This window comes from Tasmannia lanceolata, unplaced genomic scaffold (assembly GCF_043159265.1).
Source record: "Tasmannia lanceolata isolate RefF3 unplaced genomic scaffold, GAP_Taslan_0.1 ptg000002l, whole genome shotgun sequence".
Lineage (NCBI taxonomy): Eukaryota > Viridiplantae > Streptophyta > Magnoliopsida > Canellales > Winteraceae > Tasmannia > Tasmannia lanceolata.
This window is the reverse complement of record NW_027518679.1, coordinates 35,469,164-35,484,787: the sequence shown is the minus strand read 5'-3', so window position 1 is coordinate 35,484,787 and position 15,624 is coordinate 35,469,164. Positions and strand designations below refer to the sequence as shown.

At 40.8% G+C, this 15,624-nt stretch overlaps 1 pseudogene; it reads right to left on the bottom strand.

The window, feature by feature from the left end:
- LOC143891115 (ATP-dependent zinc metalloprotease FTSH 8, mitochondrial-like) overlaps positions 1 to 1,910 on the bottom strand; it is a 36,214-nt pseudogene extending 34,304 nt beyond the window's left edge.
- Between the last annotated feature and the right edge of the window lie 13,714 nt (positions 1,911 to 15,624).

Sequence of the window (15,624 nt, the reverse complement as noted above, 5' to 3'; positions counted from 1 at the left end):
CATCCTGCTGGGTTTGGCTTTTTCCTTTCTAGGGTTTCATACTTTCAAGTTTCTTTCATCTTCACACTGACTGAGTTTGGGACTTATTGAGTTAGGGTTTGTCACCGCTGCAACGGCAAGTCGGCATCTCACCATCTCAGAATTTCTTAGGGTTTGGTTTTGGGTTTTGCCGCCTCTCCAACTCCGGCAATTGCAGCCGCAACCGGCGACCCCATCACTGATGACTGAGACCACAGCCACCACTCCAAGTTCTCCAACTCAGGCGAGTAGCGACCGTGACCCCATCACCGGTGAACTTTCTAACCAGGGGTTTTGTCAAAATCCCTTTTGATTAGTAAAAAAGAAGAATAAAAGAAGGTGACTTTTCTTTAAGAGTTCCAAGTTCTTCTTGGTTCAAGAAAGATAATGGTATGAATCTGATTTCAGTTTCTTTTTTTTTTCAAAAATGGTATGAATATATTCCTGTTTATTTTGTGCGGTTTTTCTTCGGTCTTAAAATATTTGAAGTTGTTCTTCTATTTATTGTGATTATTCGGTTTTAACCGAAAAAACCGAACAACCAAAATCAATATTCGGTTTCGGTTCGGTTCGGTTCGGTTTGTATCCAATTCGGTTTCGGTTTTAGTTTCATAATTTAGCTAATCGAAATGTATTCGGTTACCTTGGTTCGGCTAAATCGGTTCGGTTATAACCGATTGCACAGCCCTACTCATTTCCAACATCCAAAGTTCAAAACAGAGTGAAAGGGAGACACCCAACAGTGTCTTTATTGGAATTGACACCAAAAAAGTAATTGATCGTATCTGATACCATCAATCACATACAAAATCATCTATGCATAGTGATTGCTTACCTATTGTTAGGTGTGTATACGTCCAAAAGGGCACTTTGGTCTTTTTTACTTATCCTCTTTATATAAATGATTAAGTGAGGGGGAGCTAGTCTCCAAATTATTCTACTCTCTCTCATTCTCCTCTTCTCTCTAACCCTCAACACCTATACAACAAAATATTTATCATTTTGTAAGTTTAATAAAGGTATTAGATTTCTAAATCATAGCACTTATGAAATAATGTAACGACATCCATAAAATAAGACATCCATAAATGAAAATGAATAGAATAGGATGAAAACATGGCACACTGCAAGAAAAAGAAAATAAATAGAATAAAACGATCAGAAAAAATGTAAATGCCAGAAATAAGTTACCTTGTTTTTCTTCTGCAAACCACCAATGACCCTATCTAAAGCTGCCTCAAAATGCTCCATCATGACCTCCGTTTTCTCATTCCTTGCAGCAATTAAAGCGGCTTCGTTACATATATTTGCAATGTCGGCTCCCCTGAATCCAGGTGTCAGAGCTGCAAGTCTCTGGGAGTAAAATGACAGTGCACTATCAAGTTTAAGCGTTTTGAGATATATCTGGAATATCTGGTCACGACCTTTGATGTCAGGTTTATCGAGGGAAATTTGACGATCAAATCGACCCGGTCTCAACAAGGCCTATTGGTGGCAGCAAGTACAACAACTCCAGCAGTTGTTCCAAATCCGTCCATTTCTACAAGCAACTGATTAATAGTACTCTCACGCTCATTGTCTGCTTCTGTGAAGCCCCCACAGCTCCTTGCTCGACCAATTGCATCAATTTCATCAATAAAAATTATACCCGGTGCACATTGCCTAGCTTCTGAAAACAAGCTCCTCACCCTGGATGGTCCAACCCCAACAAATATTTCAATAAAATCTGAACCAGACATAGATAAAAAGGGCACACCAGATTCGACTGCATTTGCTTTTGCAAGAAGAGTATTTCCTGTTCCCGGAGGTCCTACAAGAAGAGCACCTTTGGGAATTTTTGCTCCCAATACCTCATACTTCCTTGGGTTCTTGAGGAAGTCTACAATTTCCATAATATCTTGCTTCGCATCATCACATCCAGCCCTAACATTCCATGAGGCGATGATGGTGATAGGGCATAAATACGGTGGACCGTTGGATCTCGCCACATGTCACCCATGCGGCGAAAGAATCTAATCACGATTAGAAGAGACATTAATACACGGTAAGGCCACGTGATCCTGCCACGTGTCACCTCCTCGCCTCCAAAAAACTTCATCATCACGATTATGGGCAAGATTACACAACAAAGCCACGCACGCCGTCAAACCAGGGGGGCAACCCAATCCAGCAAAAGAAGGCCTTCTCTCTGAAATGATGAAAAGGTCCACGTGGCGCCCCCTGAAGAGGATTTGCATGCAAGATCAAAGTATAAATACGCAATTAAGTCCCTAAGAGAAAGGGATCCAGCCGGGGGAAAAGCAAGGACTCCGAAAAAAGCAAAACCATTAGAAGAAGCTCTATATCGCCAGTAGGGCTTCCCCAACTTTAATCATGAAGGGGAGGAGGCGTTGGAAGCCTTATCCCTCCCGCGACCCCTAGCTTGCCCACCCAGATATCGAAGAAAGAGCCCACACATTGGCCCTGGTAAACCTGATTGTACCTTCGCCATTTCTTGTTGTTCTTTAGGTCGTTGGTCCAGAATCTGACTTGGGTGTCGAAGTGGTCGTCCGGGACCCACCCCGGACCTCCCTGGTCCCTTTGTTTGTGATTGCAGACCCCCGTGGAGGCTCTCTACCTACCGCGCGATCGTGAACCCGGATTCTGGCCCCATCAGATGCTCATTTTAAAGATGGGAGGAGGAGGTGAGGGGGACTCCTTTAGAGCCAAAGTTTGGAATAGGGGTCCTTGAGGGTGATGCCTCATATACCAAGGGTTGGACCTCTTGGGATTGATCAGAGTGGGGTAATTGAGAAGGGAGACTGGAATTTTTCATGAGAGAATGAGGATCAGGCCATTTGCTACTAGTCCCTACCTCTCAGATAGATCTTGGGGAGAGAGGCTTGAGGGCACAGGATTTGAGTCCAGGGTGGATGATGATGGACTCCTTTAGAGGAATATGAACGGGTTCTAATAGGGTTTGGGAATCTGAGGGATTCTGCAAATTGTCTTGGTGATCTAGGTACTGGGGTTCATCAGACTCAAAGATTGGAGACTGCTGAAAGGATTTTTGGAGATTAGAGCATTAGACTTTCCTTTTTTGTCATATGTTTCTGGTCTTCTCTTTGCTTCTTGAATGTCTGGAAGAAGGTTCATTGCTTTTGGGAATCCTTTGCTTCGTCGGGGCAGAAACGATGGGCTTTTTCTGCTCTGGTTTGACGAGAGGGCATCTTTCTGGAGAACGGCTGAAATCCATACAATTCTTGCAGACAGATGGCTTTCCAATCATATTCCACTGGTTGGGTGATGGTTCCTAAAGAAGTTTTGATGAAGATTTGGGAAGGTAGAACTTTCTCCGCATTGACGTCACTACAAACTCTTGCAGAGGTGAGCCTAGTGTATTCCGCCGTGGAGGAGTTCATATACAGGGGCTTTCCTTTACTAAGCCCTTTAACCGACCAAAATTTGAGGTGAAGTCCAGGAAATCTAACCCATACTGGAATGGTAGAAAGTTTGAGTCTTTCTAAAGCACAGTCCGAAGACCATTTCTGAAGGATCAGGGCCCTTCCTCCATATGACGTCATCGTGGACTCTAGGACACTAGTACAGTCTTCCTCATTTGAGAAGATGAAGAAGAAAAACCCATTTGCCAGACTAATCATCTTGAAATCACCTTTTAGCTTCCACTTCTTTTGAACGAATTCCTTGAAAGCCAAAAAGTACGGTCTCTTTCCCATTAGGTACCCCTCCAAAGATTTTGACCATTTGTTCTCCATTTCAGAGTATTCTTCATCAGCAAACTCCATCACATTTTCTTCTTGAATAGCTTCTGGGTAGTGGTTAATCTTGAAATTTTGAAGGTTTGCTGGAGGCATTGAAAATAGCAGACACCAACCACCATTACACTGGAGAGGAGGTTGAGGTAACTCAGAAACAGCCTGCAGGGAGGAGATGTCTGTTCCCCCCAGTGCAGCTCCTATCCAGGCTAATTCCTTGCCCGCCATCAACGCCACACCCTTTCGAGAAGAAACACTCCTTTCAAATGGGAAGTGGAGTGGTCTCTTTACCTCAAACCCAAAAGCAGTAGTTGACACTCAAATCAACTTCTACGCCCCAATCTCCCGAGAAGAAGGTCCTAAGAGCGCTCTATTTGGAGAAGAAGACTTCGATAAGGCTAAGAATATGTGGGAACACTGCCTTCTAGGCTATTTCCTGGGATGCAGACCATATTATCTAGCCCTAAAATCTCATCTATACAGGAAATGGAATCCTAAGGGAAATTTTCAGTTAGTGGCCCTTCCAAACAGTTTTTTCTTGTTCAAATTTACCAATGAAGAAGATTGCAGAAGAGTATTGGAAACCCCTACCACATACGGAGGCAGAACCTTGATTCTTCAGAAATGGTCGACTGATTGCGCCTTGGACAAGCTGTAGCTAACCTCAATACCTCCATGGATAAAATTCCGAGCCCTCCATCTCAAGTTATGGACACCAACTGGTCTCGGAAAGTTAGCTAGCCTGGTTGGACGGCCCCTCCACATGGACACAAACTGCAGAATGTACAAGACTCACATATGCGTGTGTATGCGTCGAAATCTCTGCAGAGGACCCCCTTTCAGACACAATCCACATCCAAACCCTATCTGGCCTAGAGACTCAAGCTGTAGAATATGATTGGAGGCCAAGAGCCTGGAAACATTGCAAAGAATTCAGTCACAGTTCAGACAGATGGGCTCAAATTGCTCAAAGGTCGCTCCCACAAGCAAAAAACAAGCAAGAATGGATCCCCAAAAGGCAAATGGAAAAGCAGGAAGTAGGCACTAGTTCGGCTGCACCTATCCAAGATGGAAAAGAAACCTCCCCAATCATTGATATCCAAACCAATAACCCCTTTGACATCTTGGCTTCTATGGAAACTAATGAAAACCCATCCCAACCAGTGGAAGAACCCAGGTCTCTACCCTCAGAGATCCAAGCCCCCAAAGGCAACCCCCCTCACCCTCAACAGAAATCATGGATTCAAATTCCAATCAAACTCAGAGCCCCGTCCCTTCCATGAACCCAATTCAGCCTTACCCACCTATATCAAATACAAACGACAGTTTTCATACCATCGGACCATATCCAAAAGATTGTCGTCAACCTCAACCATCAAATATCCTTCCTGTTCCAAGACCAAACAGCCCCCAATCTAGCAGCTCAACCTGGCCCAGACCTGCAACCTGAACCATCTGATCTCTAACTCTCTGCATATATCTGGGGAGTCAAATCCAAATGTCTCCTTCTACCCTGAAGACAAACCATTCTTCTACCATCTACCACATCTTCGAAAATAAAGCAAGACACAAGGCTGATATCCTTAAAGATATCCTTATAGAAGTGAAGATCAAAATCAACTCTGAAACTGCAGATCAGTTCACCTCGAGAGCATTACTCACAGCTAATAACTTTGGTTACAAATTCATCCAGTGATCTTCATCACCTGCACCTGGATAAAACCAAATCACAGTGAATAGAAGCTGAACTCAGATGCATCATTGGATGACAATGGTGGAGGCATTGGTGGCATTCTCAGAGACAGCGAAGGGATGGCCATAGTAATGTTCTCAATGAATTTAGCTAGAGGAAATCTTTGAACTGGAAATCCTCGCGATTTACAATGGCATCAGATTGGCAATCTCACTAGGAATCGAATCCCTATGGGTGGAATCCGACTTTAAATTCACAATTGATGCAGTATCCGGAGCCTCCCCTCCTCCCTGGAGAAAATTATCAATGATAACTGATATTCAAAAAACTGGTAAGTCCCTTAAATCCTGGCGTCTATCCCAGATATGGAGGGAAGCAAATGGCGTGGCTGATATACTCTCAAAAAGAGATTTCTATGTCAAAGGCAACCCCTTGCCCCTTCCCTTGTGCACTCCTGCTATCCTCAACTGCATAAAACTTGACAGAAGTGGTGAAATCTACATTCGGCAATAGCTTCCCTTGTATTTTGCTTCCTGTTTTGTTCTCTGTTTTATCTTGAGGGGGTCATGTCCCTTTATTGGCCGTTTGGCCCCATGTGTTTCATGTTTTGTTCACTGTTTTTCCTTGAGGGGGTCCTGTCTCTTTGTTGGCCGTTTGGCCCCATGTTTGTAATCATTCATTTCTTTGGTCAATGAATTCTGGTCGGAGGTCCTCCTAACCCCAGCTTGCTGACACAAAAAAAAGCATCTTTTAGACAAATAATCTGCAGCAGAGTTGCCTTCTCTCCAAATGTGAGAGACTCTCCAAGATTCCATCAGCTGAAAGGAGTCATGAAGCTGAGCAAGCAGATCAATCAGTTTCCAAGGAGTTGGACATTTGTTACTGATGATATCAGACATTTGTTGCTGATGATATCTACTGCAAATTTCGAGTCTGATTCGATCCACAACTTCTTGACACCCATTTTTAGAGCTTGCTGGACTCCAATGAAGATTGCCCGGAGTTCCAATGCAAAGATATCATCCTTTTCAGTATTGAGAGAGTACATTCCAAGCGGCATGCCCCTGTGATCTCAGATCAGGCCTCCCAGACCCCCGCCATCAGCACCAAGAGAGGCATCAGCATTTAACTTCTGCTCCCCAAGATCTGGACGCTCCCAGGTGCAAGAGCCATTGACAGATTCTTTACAAAAGAAGGCATACCCAAACTTGTCCGCAACATTCCTTCTGACGGGATCATCAACATCAGTGAGATGAAGACCATGATTCAGCCCCATTTTTTGTAATTTGTCTTTGGTGTTGAGCTTATACTGCATTGCCTTCCAGCAAATTAGAGAGTGCCGGGGAATGTGGCCTTTGAACCACACAGATGAAGTCCAAGGTGGTTTGGGATCGAGGCTTCGAATGGAATTCCATGCTGATTTGGTGCTGAATTCGCCATTGGTTCTAGGCTTCCAAATGACTTTGTTAACACGTTCAGAGTCGAACAGACTTTTTGGCAACCAAACCTTTTCCTCCCACAAATAAGGCTTTTCAATGATTGGGTGCCATTCATCATTTTTGTGGAGATCAGCAAGTGAATTCAGAGATGCCAGAGAACTGTCTGTGATTCTCCTGGAGAAAGTTGAATCTAGAGGCCCCTCAGGGTGCCAGGGCTGATGCCAAAGATCGATCTTAGACTCTTCTCCTACTAAGTAGCAGATGTGGGGTTTAGATATTTCCCTGGCCTTGAAAATACTACGAGCTCCCCAAGATGGTCTTGATGGCATCTGAATAGTCCAGAAATTTCTGTTTCTGACATATTTTTTTAAAAAACCATGAAGCCCATAGAAAGTTTTCATTGTTGAGTAGGTACCAGAGCTGCCTCATCTGAAGTGCCTTGTTCATGTCTCTGAGCTTGCAGAGGCCAAGTCCTCCTTGTTTTGGCCGGCAGATGTCCGACCATGCTACCGAGTGGATTTTCTTTTTTCCTTCTTCAATGCCCCACAAGAAATCCCGTAGGACCTTTTCAAGACATTCAAGGACACCAGCTGGGAGATTGAACGCAGAAGAGCAGTACACTTGAAAAGAGTGAAGAACCGTCTTTACCAACTCAATACGACCAGCAGTGGACAGATGTTTCTTAGACCAGTTTCCTCTGGCATTTTCCAAAGCAAGGATGTGATTGAAATTCTGCCTGGATTTAACAGCCGAGTGAAAGAACCTCGAATTCGAATCGCCCAGTTGAAGCCAGTTTAGGCGAGACTTTTGCCTGAACATGCTCTCCTCCAGCTTTGTAATTCTTATAAAATCTTCTCTGATCTTTTTATCATTTTCAATCAGACTCTCACAGTTTGGGTTGGCCACCAATTGCTCTTGAATCCTCTCCAGATCACCTCTTATAATTGGAGTTTTGACATCCACACAACCAAATATTTGCTTGTTCCAGTTTCTGATCTCTTTTTTAACTTCTGCCAGCTTTTGGGTGAGAACAAACATAGGATTGCCTCGAACCTTGATGGTCCGAGCCTTTTCGACTATGGGATAGAGGAAAGAGTCCTCTAACCACATATTCATGAATTTAAAAGGCTTGGGCCCAAGGTTAGATTGGTCCTTCAATCTGATGGTGATAGGATTGTGGTCGGAAATTTCAGGTTGAAACCAATATGTGTGTACTCTGCAAATCACAGGATGAAACCATTGACCACCTTTTTTTCAGGTGTAGCTATGCCACGTGGATATGGCAATCAGTGCTCTGGAGGTTCGGATAAAGACGCAATCTGAAACGGAGCATCAGTGTGGAGGAACTGCGGGTAAGAAACAACTCCATTGGTACGGGTCAGAAAGCAACAGCGCTGAAATTAGCTTTTTGCTCCACAACCTATCACATATGGCAAGAAAGGAACATGAGGATCTTTGAAAAAAAGGAGAAGCACAAGACCCTCACTCTCCGCAGCATAATTTGGGACGTGCAATGAAAGATGAGAGTTATAAATTGCTGGGACCATGTCAATGACAGTAACATCTATGCAGCTACCAACATCGGATACAGTTTAATCCCGATAGATATCTCCATCAAGAGGTAGACTGAGGCGACATTATATCCGAAGGCAACATAGTAACCGAAGAGACATTGTAGCCGAAGGGCAACATTGTATCCGATGCGACTTTATATCCGAGGCAACATTGTATCTGGGACGACATTGTATCCGAAGCAACCTTGTATCCGAAGGCGACATAGTATCCGAGGCAACATTGTATCTGAGGCGACATTATATCCGAAGGGAACATAGTATCCGATGACAACATAGTATCAAAAGCTACATTGTAACCGAGGCGACTTTATATCCTAGGCAACATTGTATACGAGGCGCCATTATATCTGAAGGCGGGATTACATACGAAGCAACATAGTATCTGAAGCGACATTGTAGTACAAGGCAACATAGTATCAGAAGCTACATTATATCCAAAGCGACTTTATATCCGATGCAACAATGTATCTGAGGCGACATTGTATCTGAAGCGACATTGTAGCCGAAGGGCAACATTGTATCCGAGGCGACTTTATATCCGAGGCAACTTTGTATCTTGGGCGAAATTATATCTGAAGGCGACATTGTATCTGAAGCGACATTATAGCCGAAGGGCAACATTCTATCCGGGGTGACTTTATATCTGAGGCAACATTGTATCCGAAGGTGACATAGTATCAGAAGCGACGTATCCGAAAACAAAATCGTATCCGATGCTACATTGTATCCGAGGCAACATTATATCCGAAGGCAACATAATATCCGAAGCGACATTGTGGACGAAGGCAACATAGTATCCGAGGCTACATTGTATCCGAGGCGACTTTATATCCGAGCCGACATTGTATCCGATGCGACATTGTATATGAAGGCGACATAGTTCCCGAAACGACCTTGTATTCGAAAGCAAAATAGTATCCGAGGCTAAATTGTATCAGAGGCAACATTATATCCGAAGGCAACATAGTATCCGAAGCGACATTGTAGGCGAAGCCAACATAGAACCCGAAGATACACGTTGTATTTGAGGCGACATTATAGCCGAAGGCAACATAGTATCCGAAGGCGACATAGTATACGAAGCAACTTTGTATCCGACAGAAAAATAGTATCCGAGGTGACATTATATCGGAAGGCAACATAGTATCCGAAGCGACATTATATCGGAAGAAAACACAGTATCGAGGCGACATTGTATCCGATGGCGACATAGTATCTAAAGTGACCTTCTATCTGAAAGCAAAAGAGTATTCGAGGCCACATTGTATCCGAGGCGACATTATATCTGAAGGCAACATAGTATCCAAAGCGACATTGTAACCGAAGGGGAACATTGTATCCGAGGCGACTTTATATCCGAGGCAACATTGTATCTGTGGCGACATTGTATCCGAAAGCGACATAGCATCCGAAGGAGACCTTCTATCCAAAAGTAAAATGGTATCCAAGGCTACATTGTATCCGAGGCGACATTATATATTTGAAGGCAACATAGTATTCGAAGCGACATTGTAAGCTAAGGCAACATAGAATCTGAGGCTACATTGTATCTGAGACGATTTTAGATCCGGGGCAACATTGTATCCGAGGGGGCATTGTATTTGAAGGCGACATAGTATCCGAAGTGACCTTGTATCCGAAACCAAAATATTATCCGAGGCGACATTATATCTGAAGGCAACATAGTATCCGAAGCAACATTGTTGCCGAAGGAAACATAGTATCCGAAGCAACATTGTATCCGAGGCGACATAGTATCCGGAGCGAGCTTGTATTCGAAAGCAAAATAGTATCAGAGGCAACATTATATCCGAAGGCAACAAAGTATCTGAAGTAACATTCTAGCCGAAGGCAACATAGTATCCGAGGCTACATTGTATTCGAGGCGACTTTATATCCAAGGCAACATTGTATCCGAGGCAACACTGTATCCGACGCGACATTGTATCCGAAGGCGACATAGTGTCCGAAGTGACCTTGTATCCGAAAGCAAAATAGTATCAGAGGATACATTGTATCCGAGGCGACATTATATCCGAGGGCAACATAGTATCTGTAGCGACATTGTAGTCGAAGGGCAACATTGTAACCGAGGCAATCTTTTTGAAAACAGTTTATTAAAAAGTTGTCTAAAAGGTTTTTGTGTTTTTGAAAAGTTCAAATGATTTGTTTTTAAAGGTTTGACTGGGGTTGGGATGAAGATCCCAAGCTGCCTACATACCTCGTGGAAGAGGATCAAGCCAACGTAGTTTGGAAACAAACTCTCTTAATACGATCCTAAAACTTTTTAAATTTTTTATTGTTTTTGAATTTTAAAATGTTTTGATGTTTTCTGGTTTTTGATGTTTTTTAAGTTTTTAAAAATTTTCAAATGTTTTTGAATTTCAAATTTCTGATGTTTTTATATTTTTAAAATGAAAGCTTCACCCTTTTAGCCAAAGGGAACAAAACAACACACTAAGGTAAAAATCCCTAAGGCTAAAGGGGAAACCCTAAACCAGTAAACTAGTGTCCCAGAAAATAAAATGATCCACAAACAACTAAACTAGTGTGCCAAGGTAAAAATGAAAATGAATAAGATCCCAAGTAGGTAAGCTCTAATAAGACTGAGATAGTCTTTATGAAAGATGAAGAAACAATGTCCAAAGGATAGACTCCTAACTAGAGGATAGACTAATCTATGAGATAACTTCTAAACTAACCACTCTAAAAGGGGGTTTAAATAAATCAAAGCATGTCTAACAACTCTATAAAGGGGGTGCAAATAAGACAAACATGTCTAACACTCTATAAAGGGGGTGCAAATAAGTCAAACAAAATGTCTCCTAGAAGAAGAGGAAATAAATGAGGTGTTAGTGAGACTAGGCAAGTCTCCTAGACACAGAGGCGGGCTCCAAGTATCCCTATCATTGCCCTTGCAATGATAAATAAGGGATAAGGAAACTAAAAGACAAGTCTTCTAAATTAGGAAGTGGTATTATAAATGAGGCTAGGCAAATCTCCTATAGGTTAGCTTTGCTAATGAAACTAGGACAACCTCTTAAAGGGGTAGGCTCTAGATGACAAGGCTTGTCTCCAAGGGAGAACTACCTTATGAGACAGAACATGTCTCCTAATGGGGGCTCTAGATGACTCTTTCATTGCCCTTGCAATGGTAAATAGGAATAAGCTGGTATATAAAAGACTAAATTAGTCTTTAACTTAGCAAATGGAAGTTCTATGATGAAGGGACTAGTCAAGTCCCCTAGGGTTTGACTTGCTAATGGGACCAAAATGGTCTCCTAAAGGACTGACAATCTATCGAGACAAAGTATGTCTTCTACAAGGGGAGGTTCAGGCTAGCGCCATCATAGCCCTAGCTATGATAGGGGAGATAGATAACTAAAGAAATTCTAAGGACTAAGCTAGTCCCCTAAATGAAAAGAGAAAAAGATGGGAATGCTATTAGGACTAAACAAGTACCCTAAAGGATGGGCTTGGGATAATTCCTTCATCACCCTTGCAATGAAAGAGATAGGTGAATATAAACATCTAAGATTTTTCTTAAAACTAATGCTAATAAACTCATAATCGTCAAACCTTAAAATCCATTCTAAACATATATAGAACTAACTCTAGCAGAATATTTAAGACTCCCCTTTTTGAAAAAGGATGAACACATGCCTGAATCATAAAAATTTTATATAATCTAAAGAGTAAAGTGAAATGATTATTTCCTTGACATACTAACTATTTAACAACTACTCTGATCATAAATAACTAGCGAGGAAAAGTCAACCAGCCAAAATTTGAATGAGATATATCTGTAATCAATAAGAACTTCGAGTAATATCCCTATCAGCTAATGAATAATATAGCAAGCATTCAAAACTGTGTGATGAAAGAAATGCTTATATTGAAGAGTAGTTATAGTAATCTTGGCATTATCAAAGTTTAAAATATATATTCAATCAAACATGGTAAAAAAAACACTCCTATTATACCAATATATCATCTTCATATTATATCATCCATCCAATCCCTCAGAAGATAATTAGGCTAATATTCTTTTCAAATGATTAATCTGCAACAAGTTAAAATAATGAAAACAACCGAACATAACTATACTATTTGTTTAAGTTTCAAAACATCTAGATTAAACAACATATGAACTACCCCTTGAAGCGAATAACAATCATTTCTAGCATATTTTCACAATAAAGTGGTGCATGTACTAACTTTCTAACACCTCAACCAAAGAAACATTTTTTCACAACTGAACCTTTCAAAATCACGCTTAATTATTTTACCCCTATCAAATTTTCTTGCAAAAACACACAGTTCTTAAACACAATTTTAATGAAGAAGATAAGATAAGATCATGTAATTGTCAAGGATGTGTCTAAGGAAACCAACCACATGACACTAGAAAATCGAATTGGATCTACCCTTAAATGTCAAAGGACTAGAGAAATGGTATAAGCACAAATAACTTTGGGTATTTAACCAGCCTTAGTGTTTTTTTTTTTAATGACTTACTGATGACCTCTTTTCCTTTATAGCTTGTGAAACAAATAAGACTAAGCAAATTGATTTAATCGACAAGGGGTAATAGTCTCAATATTTCTACCTTTCAGCTGCCCACTTGAAGATCCAAATCATATCAGGATGCAAGCAACAAAATTCACAAAATTGAAACTAAATATGCAAGAGACACAACAAACAAACAAAAAATGGGATACCCCGAAAGAAGAGACAATGACAATGCAGCAATTAAAAAAAAACTAGAGTACATATTGCCCTCTTAATTGCAATCCCTTTGCTAAATCGAATATTTAAAGGTATACCCTGATCCCTGTTTCTAAAAAAAATGTCTTTTACACAAAATATATTCTGAATCTCAAGGCTAAAGATAAGAGTGGTGATAAGATGAGACTTTAACAATGAGCATTCAAAATGAAATGATAAAGGGGGAAATTACTGTCATTCGCAACCATATACTCTTACAGGGTTCCACATACCTTTCTCCCTTGATGAGTTGATATATGTTTGATACAAATTGTGATAAACCTCAAGAATTTAAATATTAAAGAGTGTAGATAAAATGACTAGTTTGTCATTTGAGAAAACTAAGATGCATTTGAAAAGTTTACCCATTATGCGAACTATATTCCCACCTTCTGAGTAAAACAAAATTCCGAAACACATTCTAGAAGAACAGATATAGCATTTATCCTACTCTATTCTTCTTTTTTTAGCAACGAGCAAACAAAAATCACAATGCAGAAATATCCACACAAAATCTGATAGGAAATGGTTATGATATTTGAAGAAGAAAAAAAAAAAAATTTAAAAAATAAAATAAAATATATATATATATATATATATATATATATATATATATATATATATATATATATGACACCCATTAGGACAAAACATATTATCTATATCCTTATGTAGAGACTATGCATTTGGAATTCAAGAAATGTTCAACAAAAGATGGACCAATATCAAGTGAAAATCTCTTCATCTCCCTTTTGTGAATAATTTGAAATTCATTTGAACACAGTTCTTCAAAATCAATAAAGCTCATTTGAATTCTCCATGAAAAACTAGTTACCACTCACTTCAACATTCTTCTATTAAAACCTTGTTCACCAATCAACCCTAGAATTTTCAAATATTATAGGACAAAAGAATTAATTCTTCTATTTTCTTCTTTTTTTTCAAAACAAATTTAAAGACGACATTGTATCCGAAAGCGACCTTGTATCCGAAAGCAAAATAGTATCCGATGCGACATTATATCCGAAGGCAACATAGTATCCGAAGACAACATAGTATCAGAGGCTATATTGTATCCGACGTGACTTTTTATCAGAGGCAACATTGTATACGAGGCGACATTATATCTGAAGGCGACATTATATCCGAAGGCAATATAGTATCTGAAGCGACATTGTAGCTGAAGGCAACATGGTATCCGAAGCTACATTGTATCTAAGGCGACTTTATATCCGAGGCAACATTGTATCCGAGGCGACATTGTATCCGAGGCGACATTGTATCCGAAGCGACATTGTAGCCGAAGGGCAACATTGTATCCGAGGCGACTTTATATCCGAGGCAACATTGTATCTAAGGCGACATTGTATCCGAAGGCGACAATGTATCCGAAGCGACATTATAGGCGAAGGGCAACATTGTATCCGAGGCGACTTTATATCTTCGGCAACATTGTATCCGAGGCAACATTGGATCCGAAGGTGACATACTATCCGAAGCGACCTTGTATCCGAGAACAAAATAATATCCGATGCTACATTGTATCTGAGGCGACATTTTATCCGAAGGCAACATAGTATCCGAAGCGACATTGTAGCCGTAGGCAAAATAGTATCCGAGGCTATATTGTATCCGAAGCGACTTTATATTTGAGGCGACATTGTATCGACATTATATCCGGAGGCAACATAGTATTTGAAGCGACATTCTAGCCGAAGGCAACATAGTATCCGAGGCTACATTGTATCCGAGGTTGATCATCTTACCAGAGAGGTTAGCAAAGATGAAATTGAAGCACCTATCAAGGCCACTGATGATAGCAAAGTTCTTGGCCCGGACGGATTCAATGGAAATTTTTTCAAGGCTTTTTTTGGTATCTGATTGGAAATGAAATTTCTATGGCAATCATATACTTTTTCAAATAAAAAAAGATGCCTCCCGGATTGAACTCCACCTTCATTACCTTAAGCCCAAAATCCAATGAGGCAAACTCACCAAATATGTATCGTCATATCTCTCTCTGCAACTACCTCTACAAAATCATCACCAAAATCCTAGGTAATAGATTGAAAAAAGTCATGAACATAATGATTGCCCCCCACCAATCATCTTTTATTCAAAACCGCCTAATCCAAGACAACATCCTCTTAGCCCAAGATCTTGTCCACAACTTTCACCTCCATAGGAATAGCCCAGCCATGTGCCCGAAAATGAATATCAAAAAAGTTTTCAACAGTGTCAATCATGCGTCTCTTTTAAAGTTTATGGAGCGATTGGCTTCAACCCAACTTGGATCTCATGGATCCAACAATGCATTCAAACACCATCATCTTCTGTCCTAATTAATGGCTCTCCCTGTGGCTACTTCAACTGCAGCA